The sequence below is a fragment of the Salvelinus alpinus genome, chromosome 16 (genome assembly GCF_045679555.1).
Source record: "Salvelinus alpinus chromosome 16, SLU_Salpinus.1, whole genome shotgun sequence".
NCBI classification, from domain to species: Eukaryota; Metazoa; Chordata; class Actinopteri; order Salmoniformes; family Salmonidae; genus Salvelinus; species Salvelinus alpinus.
In genome coordinates this window covers 38,888,828-38,900,001 of record NC_092101.1, presented here as the reverse complement: position 1 = coordinate 38,900,001, position 11,174 = coordinate 38,888,828, and positions in this window count along the sequence as shown.

The following is an 11,174-nucleotide window of genomic DNA, read 5'->3' as shown; positions in this document are numbered from 1 at the left end:
AATTTTGAATGTTATGTTATTTTTGTGCATCTCTGTGCAATGTTCTATCAATTCCCTGGGTCCTTTCATGTTTTCATGCCGTTGAAGCAGGCAGAAATTTGTCTGGCATGACCTAGCATTAAGATAAAGCCGCTCTCACTACACTGGAAGTTAATAGGGATACGCCTTTTAGATCGCCAAAACATCTATCATACATGTCAGATTTAAATACTGGCTGATGTCATAACGCGGGAGGTTGTCTTCTCTCAAATGAGAGCCATTGATAATATTTTTGCGATATTCCTACCTCGAGAAATTTGTGATTTAACAGAGGGTCTAACGTATTCCTATTTGTCTGCCTCTTCAGTCCATGGTGCATTGCGTGGTGGTGTTGCGAATGTCAGTCTCCACTCTGTGAGGAACATCGATCTGCACATTATTGTGTGTAGCCTTGTTTGCTAGTTAGCTACCTAGCTAGTGAGCCAGCCAACCAGCCATCCCATAGAGAGAGCATTGCATTGTGGATTTGTGGTCGACTTGAGCTGCAACTGATTTCCACAACAATTTTCACATGTTGCTACCAACCTTATTATAACATTTGTTCACAGAAATATTATTTTCAAATATTAGTGTTATGTAACACTGTAAATTATAAGAATGTGGTTTTGGGGGAATTTTTCCTAAAAGGCGACCTCTCGGGTTTATTGTGTGAACAGCAGTGATGTGTTGGCAGGAAGTAGACAGAAGTTGGTCTCAGGATGTGCAGGCTGGAGGTTTGTCATGCCAGACTCCAATGTCAAAACGTTTGTAGATATTTGTTGTACAGGAACACTGAAAATCAGCTAGATTCCATGTCTATTGGAATTTTAAAAAGTATCTGTCTACTTTCTGCCTAACACCGGTTATTGAGAGTTTGTTTTCTAGATCGACTCCTGTGCCCGTCAGAGTTAAAACTCAAAAATTTACAAAGGCATTGTATGAAGGAGCTTTCACACCATTTGTTCAGTTTCCTTTAATTTCCTCTGATGTCACCTAGCCAGGAGGCAGGCAGTTCTTGATCATTGGGGTCATCCTGCCCTCCTGCTCTGAGTGTTCTGCTCTCTCTAACAAACCCCATTGACCTGGTTCCTGGTTCTATACACTGCCATACTTTAGTTTTTCTGTTGAAAATGTGAGTAACAGAGCATAAGAGAGAGAGTGCGAGAGTGTGATTACAAAAAAAATCTGTTAACGAGCTCTTACCCATATTCCACTACGTACTGCAGAACTGACCTGGCTCTGGCCTGATTTTCTCTCACCGGTCTCTTCTGGGTCCAGCTCTCTTTAGTTGGACTAAAGGGTTGCAAAACTCACTTAGTATAGATACCAAATAAATGACTGCTTTTAGGACTGTCAAATGGTTCATGTTTTGTAAAGTATTCTGCCTTTTAAGGGACTACATTATTTATAATGAGGAATAGCTGAAGAAAATCGGACCTCGCTTCAGAGAAATATATTTTTACCCTACCCTCCATGAATGCTTGAAACAAACCGTGACCCTCCCCTATACCCAAAATAATAATTGAAACATAAAGCAGAGAGTGGAGAACATGCCTAATGTTTACCCTCACTCCTAAGACAGACCAGAGCCTTAGATATGCAATTTTAGAAACTGTTCTTCATTTTGTAAGCATTACATGGCAAAGTAGCCAGAAAGTTGTGGATTCGCAGACTACTGCGAGGGTAGGGTTGAAAAAATATCAATTTTAATAAAAGCAGTGCATGAATCTATCATCTTTTTTTACGGTCTGTGAAAAACTAGCATTTTCTGAATGCATTTCATGCAATTCTACATAATTTCACATGACTGTAGACAACAGAATCTTTTTTAATACCACAACAGAGCAACACCGGAGACGTTTAGATTTTTTACAGGCTATTGTTAAAAAAGAGGATAGTCAAAGTTTGGAACAGTGCTGAAGTTGTCTATCAACTGTAAAAATGTAGCCCAACAGAACCAGTTACAACTGAAGCATCTGATCATCATTGAATTTGAGAAATAGCCATTTGTTTAACACAGCAGCCGCATATCATCAGGTAGGTCTACATACACTTGTAACTTTTTAGAATTTGGGAAACTATAATTTTCAAATGTATTTTATTCCATGATATTGTTGTTACAAAATACATTTGTGTTGACTGTTCACCCATACACTGTCCATCTCTGCAGTTGTCGCTTCATAGTAATGTCAGTTATGTAAATGACTAGAATGTGGCTTATTGTGAGGTCAATAACTCTGATAAGTAGCTTCATTATGGGCAACGAAACATATTGTTTATTAAAATCAATTATAGCAGTAGCAAGCTTACCTCCTGTCCTCCTTCCCATTTTCACGCTGTACCTCTCAAACTGGACAGGACATCAGTAGGCCTAGTCCGCGCTCACAGATATTTCATTCTTTTGACAAATATTTTTTGTATTGTTTGAAGATGCCTTTGACTCACCTCCTGAAGTGCCACCGTACACAGCACAGTCATTGGTTAGGCAGCACAAAAAGGTTTACATCAGCAAGAGCAGGGCAGGCCAGGGTGTAGCCTAGTTTTATATACACCATCCCAGCAGCACAAAAGATTTGGGAAGGAAGAACATTTTCTTAGGAATATAACTTTGCCATTTGCTTCTCCCAGCATGCTCTTCATATAGCCTATTGCCTGTAGTATAGGCTATGGATCATTTGATTGAGACCACACTAGGCACACTTGATATTGCTCACCCAGCAGAGAATCAGGGATGAGGGGCACACATCGAGATACTATAATAAGCAACTAATTCTCAGCAATACGACAATTCTGAGCAATATGACAATCAGTTACAGATTACAAGACCCTGCCCTGGACTAAAAAAAGAATAATACTAAACCCTCCCCCTGAGTGAAATTGATTAAGTATGACCCTTTAGGTACAGTAACAATTGTGTACATTTTGACCGCTCCCTGAAGAGTGCTGTTTTTCTAGGCAGGGAGTGTGTAAAATGTTTTGTAACATTCATTTTTCAGGGTTAACTATAACCCACCTGTTTTTGAAATTGTTTTGATATTTTGTTTGAGTGATTAGGAAAATATGAAATGAAAAACAGCTTACTTTGCTCTTTCATTTTAGAGAAGTTGTGAAGTGGTGTTGGACAACAATTAAATATTTAAAATTTCACCTTTTAAGTACTCAAACATTTCTATTATCATATTTGCATAAACAATGCTACTTTAATATTGTTTACTGTTTAAATAATGTAGTAATTACAGAAATTGTACTCATGCCCACACCAAAATCTAAATGTTATGTAAATTAGCTAAATCTGTGTGGACAGGTGAATATTAGGAAATGTTAAGTATATAGAGTGTGACCTCTATAGCAATTACAGTATGTGGTATAAGGTTATTATTCAGATTTATGGTAGTCGTGACCACTAGTCCCATTCTATGTTGTGTTCCATATCCATGAGATTTAAAAGGATATTGTGCATATATTATGTTGATTTAATAGATGTATAAAACGTGTTTTAATAAGCATGGGTGTAATTTATCTCAGTCATCTAGTTTGCCTATTCAGTGGTCTTGAATAGAGAGACTTTGAAAGAGTGAAATGTTAGTCTTTTTACAGGAATGAACTGTCCTTTTTGTGCTCCAAATTGAAACTCCAACTTCTTTGTTCACTCTTGAATCACATACTATACTTTTCAAGTGTTTTTTATTGTAAATTCTCCCTGTAACATTGTACCAATAAATAAAGAGGCTAGCTATGTCTAGTTGGTGTAGGCCGTCATTGTAAATAAGAATTTGTTTTTAACTGACTTGCCTAGTTAAATAAAGGTTACATATGCTTGTAGAATGTAAAAAGGAGAAATCGCCTTTTAACATAAAGATGGATGGTACATTTTTGAGACAAATTGCCTTCTTGAAGATTTGTTGTAGGGGGTTATCAGATTGCCCCTAATTATCATCTTAATATTATTATTTGTATTTAAATGTAACCTTTATTTAACTGGGCAAGCCAGTTAAGAAAAAAATATTATTTACAATGATGGCCTACCCCGGCCAAACCCTGATGACGCTGGGCCAATTGTTCGCCGCCCTATGAGACTCCCAATCACAGCCGGTTGTGATACAGCCTGGAATCGAACCAGGGTCTGTAGTGACGCCTCTAGCACTGAGATGCGGTGCCTTAGACCGCTGCACCACTCATATTGAAGGTGCATAAACAACACACAGAATATTATCATATTTTGCCTGTAACTTTATAAAAATGCCTTTGTCTTTATGATGTCAATCTTTCTAAGCATTGGCCAGCCCTCTCATTTACCCTGCCAGATGATGTCATTCACTACCATTGCCAATGTAGGTTTCTCCCTGCCAAACAGTTTAATAGGTTGGTACTTTTAAATAGGCTGGTACTTGTATCCTATCTGTGCTGGGAGCTGTGTGGGAGATTGGTTTAACATGGAGGAATAAGATGGGAAGTACAGCAGCGCAGCTGAAAAGCGTCTTCACACAGACACACACACACAGGCGGTGGAACTTGGAGCCTCTCCCCGTTCAGCTTCAGTGTGGGTGTGAACGAGGCGCGACAGCCAATCTGAGATGTTTTGGTTAAAAAGCCAATTTTAAGACTGGATCCAATTTCACTGAGGACCTTCCAGGAAAGAAGGATTTGCAAGCAATTGATTATGAGTTATGAAGTTCACAAAGTTTCCCCCCCCACATTCTGTCTGACTGAGAGCTTCGCAAGTAAGCACTCCATTAAAGATGTGATATTAAAGTTGATGTGGTAAGTGTGAAACAGACCAGGGGTTATTATATGGTGAAGCAATGTTATTTCCCTGTGTCCTCATTCATTATTGTCTATCTCGAGATGCCTCAGTCAGTACCAATCCCCTCACTATCACTGTATCTCATAAAATTTCTCTAACATGGTATATGGACTCCCTCAGTCACACTAATAACTCAACACAATAACACATGCATAAGTGTTAGTCTCCCCAAGCACTCAGAAATGGTTACTATTCCTATTATGAATACTAGTGAACACACGATATGACCTTGAGAAAACCAAAGAGCAGAATTGCGATAAGAGGATGGTTAGTCATAGAAAGTTAAGAGCGATGTTCTGCTGCGTGTTGTCTTTTCTGATCTGAGAACAGGGCCCGTGTTCAAGAAACGTCTCAGAGTTGAAGTGCAGATCTAGGATCAGATCCCCCTGTGCATATATTATTATTCATTATGAAAGGTGAAAATGATTGTGGATCAACGCTCTGAGGCTCTTCATACATATGGGCAGGGGTGGAAACTGTACTATCCGACTCAAGTAGAAGTACTGTGAACATCATGGAAACACAAAATGAATGTGCAAAGCCACCTAAAATAGAAAAAGGGCTATAGATGATTCATTAGATTGATAAACATGTACAGAGTACATTAGGTTATGTAGTGTTTCTTGAGCAAAAACAAAGGAGTTCTGTTCAAACGCCTTCACTTCTCAGAACTTGCTGTTCAGTTTCAGCAGGCGCTGATTTTCAAAGTGAATCGAGTTTATCCTGGCTTGCTTTGCAGTGAAAAGCAGTCCAACAAGTTTCAAGTTTCTATTGTCTCGTGCACTAAAAAAGTGAAATGCCTTTTTGCTTACTCTTTCCCAACAATGCAGTAGTACTATAAAAAAATGTAATTAAAAAGTCAAGTACAACAAAACACAAGAAATAGAAAAAAGAAGAACACAAATTAAGTGAGCTATATGGGGGGGGGGGTTCCAGGGTCAGTTCCAGTACCATCTTTACAATGTGTAGGGATACTGGAGTGGTAGGGTTAGATATGTATAGAGTAAGATGACTAGGCATCAAGATATATGATAAACAGAGTTGCATGTGTGTGTGTGTGTGTGTGTGTTGTGTGTGTGAGCAAATGAAATGTGTGTTTGTGTTGCAGTGTGAGTGAGGGTGTAGAATGTGCATAGAGTGAGTGTGCATAGAGATACTGCAAATATAAAATAGAAGGGTCAATGCAGATAGTCTGTGTAGCCATTTTGTTACCTATTTAGCAGTCTTATGGCTTCGGTATAGAAGCTGTTCAGGAACCTGTTGGTGTCAGACTTGATGCTCCGGTACTGCTTTCTGTGCGGAAGCAGAGAGAACAGCCTATGGCTTGGGTGGCTGGAGTCTTTAACAATTGTCTGGGTCTTCCTTTCACACCGCTTGATATACAATGCATTCTGAAAGTATTCAGACCCCTTGACTGTTTCCACATTTGGTTACTTTACAGCTTTATTCTAAAATTGATTAAATAGATTTTATCCGCATCAATCTACACACAATACCCCATAATGACAAATCAAAAACAGGCTTTTAGAAATTTGTGCAATTTGTGCAATTGTATAACCCTCCAATTCTTCTCTGGATATCCTCTCAAGCTCTGTCAGGGTGGATGGGAAGCGTTGCTGCACAGCTATTTTCAGGTCTCCAGAGATGTTCAATCGGGTTCAAGTCCTGGCTCTGGCTGGGCTACTCAAGGACATTCAGAAACTTATCACGAAGCCACTCCTGCGTTGTCTTGACTGTATGCTTAAGGTCATTGTTCTGTTAGAAGGTGAACCTTCGCACCAGTTGGAATACTTTCTGAGTGCACTGTATAGACAGGTGTGTTTTATTTTATATTTCACCTTTATTTAACCAGGTAGGCTAGTTGAGAACAAGTTCTCATTGTGTGCCTTTCCCAATTATTTAAAAAAAATTTAACCTTTATTTAACTAGACTAGTCAGTTAAGAACAAATTCTTATTTACAATGACAGCCTACCCCGGAGACGATGTGGGCCAATTGCGCGTCGCCCTATGGGACTCCCAATCACGGCCAGATGTGATGCAGCCTGGATTCAATCCAGGTACTGCAGTATCGCCTCTTGCATTGAAATGCAGTGTCTTAGACCACTGCGCCACTCGGGAGCCCATAAATCATGTTCAATCAATTGAATTTACATCAGGTGGACTTCAATCAAGTTGTAGAAAAACATCTAAAGGATGATTAATGGAAACAGGATGCACCTGAGCTCAATTTCAAGTCTCATAGCAAAGGGTCTGAATACTTATGTAAATAAGGTATTTTATTTTTGTGTTTTTTGTTGTTGCTAAAATGTCAAAAAATCTGTTTTCGATTTATCATTTTGGGATATTGTGTGTAGATTGATGAGGGGGGAAAAATGTAGAACAAGGCTGTAATGTAACAAAATGTGGAAAAGGGAAGTGGTCTGAATACTTTCCAAATGCACTGTAGAGGTCCTGGATGGCAGGGAGCTCAGCTCCAGTGATGTACTGGGCTGTCCGCACCACCCTCTGTAGCTCCATGCCATCGGGGTGGTGCAGTTGCCATACCAAGCAGTGATGCAGCCAGTCAAGATGCTGTCAATGGTACAGCTGTAGAAGTTTTTGAGGATTTGAGCCAAATCTTTTCAACCTCCTGAGGGGGAAGAGGTCGCTGTCGTGCCTTCGTCACGACTCTTTGCATGTGTTTGGACCATTTTAAGTCTTTAGTGATTTATTTTGACAGTTTTGGAAACTTTGGAGTGTTTTCTTTCCTAATCTGTAAATGATATGCATATTCTACGATCTGGGCCAGAGAAAATGTCCGTTTACCTTGGGAACGTTATTTTAAGATGAAAACAATTCTGACCCCTAGCGCTAGTAGGTTAAGAAGTGCGGTTTTGCGGGTCATGTTTTTGAGGACGCATGACTCGACCATCACCTCCCGAGCCCTTTGGGGAGTTTCAGGGTTGAGACAAGATCGAAAAAGGGGGTAAAATACACAATAAAATGTATACCTTACTTTGGCCTCGGAGAGAATCAGCAAAGCAGTCTTGTAGCATAGCCTCCAAAACGGAGGACCATTTCTCAATGGAGCGCATCACTGTTTGAGCTTCTACTTGTAAACAGGAAGCAGGAGTATAGACACATGCCGGCGCCGACTGAGATGGCCGCCTCGCTTCGCGTTCCTAGGAAACTATGCAGTATTTTGTTGTTTTATGTGTTATTCCTTACATTGGTACCCCAGGTAATCTTAGGTTTCATTACATACAGTCGGGAGGAACTCCTGAATATAAGAGCAACGTCAACTCACCATCGTTACAACCAGGAATATGACTCTCCCGAAGCGGATCTGGTGTTTTGCCTTCCACCCAATACAATGGATCTGATCCCAGCCGGTGACCCTAAACAACGACGCCGAAAAAGGGGCAAACGAGGCGGTCTCCTGGTCAGGCTTCGGAGACGGGCACATCGCGCTCCACTCCCTAGCATACTACTCGCCAATGTCCAGTCTCTTGACAATAAGGTTGATGAAATCCGAGCACGGCTGGATTCACATCTTGTGAATCCAGCCATCATTTCCGATTTTTAAAATGTTTTACAGCGAAAACACAATATGTATTTCTATTAGCTAACCACGATACCAAAAGACTCAACCGCATATTTTCACAATTTTTTTACCGCATAGGTAGCTATCACAAATTCGACCAAATAAAGATATAAATAGTCACTAACCAAGAAACAACTTCATCAGATGACAGTCTTATAACAGATTTATTGTATAGTATATGTTTTGTTCGAAAAATGTGCATATTTCAGGTATAAATCATAGTTTTACATTGCAGCCACCATCACAAATCTCACCAAAGCAGCTAGAATAACTACAGACCAACGTGAAATACCTAAATACTCATCATAAAACATTTATGAAAAATACATGGTGTACAGCAAATGAAAGACAAACATCTTGTGAATCCAGCCAATATTTCAGATTTTTTAAGTGTTTTACAGCGAAAACACAATATAGCATTATATTAGCTTACTACAATAGCCAACCACACAACAGCATTCATTCAACGCAACGGTAGCGACAGCGAAAAAACCAGCAAAAGATATAAATTTATTCACTAACCTTCACAATCTTCATCAGATGACAGTCCTATAACATCATATTACACAATACATATATGGTTTGTTCGAAAATGTGCATATTTAGCGGCACAAATCGTGGTTTTACAATGTGAATACGTAGTCAAAATGCAAAAAAATTGTCTGGAGAAATCTTGGAGAGACACCTAATCTAATCAAATAACTAATCATAAACTTTACAAAAAAATACATGTTGGACAGCAAATGAAAGATACACTAGTTCTTAATGCAACCGCTGTGTTAGATAAAAAAAAATAACTTTAGTACGACATACAGCTTACGTTATAGCGAGACAGCGGCCAAAATCAGGGCGAAAAATACGACTACACATTTTCGACAGAAATACGAAATAACATCATAAATGGTTCCTACTTTTGATGAGCTTCCATCAGAATCTTGTACAAGGGGTCCTTTGTCCAGAATAATCGTTGTTTGGTTGTAGAATGTCCTCTTCATCTGTCGAATTAGCAACCAAAGCTAGCCATGTGGCGCAGGAGTGTCCAACTTCACCATAACGCAAAGAAAATAAAATGCCGAAAATCGCAATAAACTGATATAAACTGATATAACTCGGTTTAAAATAACTACTTTATGATGTTTTTAACACATATATCAAATAAAATCAGAGCCGGAGATATCTAAAGTCTATAACGAAAGCTTTTCAGAACGCAATCCAGGGTTCCTTCTCGCGCCTTGCTGAACAAAGGAAAAAGTGGTCACGTCATTCCAAGAGGTCTTGTTCGGCCTCAGATCAAGCTATACACCCCATTCCACCTCTCACTGCCTATTGCCATCTAGTGGAAGGCGTATGCAGTGCATGTAGATCCATAGATTTCAGGCAAATTAATAGGATGGCCCTGGAACAGAGCCCCCGAGTTCAGATTTTTCACTTCCTGACTGGAAGTTTGCTGCAAAATGAGTTCTGTTTTACTCACAGATATAATTCAAACGGTTTTAGAAACTAGAGAGTGTTTTCTATCCAATAGTAATAATAATATGCATATTGTACAAGCAAGAATTGAGTACGAGGCAGTTTAATTTGGGAACGATTTTTTACAAAGTGAAAACAAAAGGTTTTAACAAGGCTAATCTGAAAACAAAACTCCCTAAATTCTATCAGCATATCGATTGTGCTACCAGGGCTGGTGAAACCTTGGATCATTGTTATACTAACTTCCGCGACGCATATAAGGCCCTCCCCCGCCCTCCTTTCGGAAAAGCTGACCACGACTCCATTTTGTTGCTTCCAGCCTACAAACAGAAACTAAAACAGCAAGCTCCCACGCTCAGGTCTGTTCAACGCTGGTCCGACCAATCTGATTCCACGCTTCAAGACTGCTTCGATCACGTGGATTGGGATATGTTCCGCATTGCGTCCAACAACAACATTGACGAATATGCTGATTCGGTGAGCGAGTTCATTAGAAAGTGCATTGACGATGTCGTACCCACAGCAACGATTAAAACATTCCCAAACCAGAAACCGTGGATTGATGGCAGCATTCGCGTGAAACTGAAAGCGCGAACCACTGCTTTTAACCAGGGCAAGGTGACCGGAAACATGACCGAATACAAACAGTGTAGCTATTCCCTCCGCAAGGCAATCAAACAAGCTAAGTCCCAGTAGAGAGACAAAGTAGAGTCGCAATTCAACAGCTCAGACACAAGAGGTATGTGGCAGGGTCTACAGTCAATCACGGATTACAAAAAGAAAACCAGCCCCGTCGCGGACCAGGATGTCTTGCTCCCAGACAGACTAAATAACTTTTTTGCTCGCTTTGAGGACAATACAGTGCCACTGACACGGCCCGCTACCAAAACCTGCGGGCTCTTCTTCACTGCAGCCGAGGTGAGTAAAACATTTAAACGTGTTAACCCTCGCAAGGCTGCAGGCCCAGACGGCATTCCCAGCCGCGTCCTCAGAGCATGCGCAGACCAGCTGGCTGGTGTGTTTAAGGACATATTCAATCAATCCTTATCCCAGTCTGCTGTTCCCACATGCTTCAAGAGGGCCACCATTGTTCCTGTTCCCAAGAAAGCTAAGGTAACTGAGCTAAACGACTACCGCCCCGTAGCACTCACTTCCGGCATCATGAAGTGCTTTGAGAGACTAGTCAAGGACCATATCACCTCCACCCTATCTGACACCCTAGACCCACTCCAATTTGCTTACCGACCCAATAGGTCCACAGACGACGCAATCGCAACCACACTGCACACTGCCCTAAC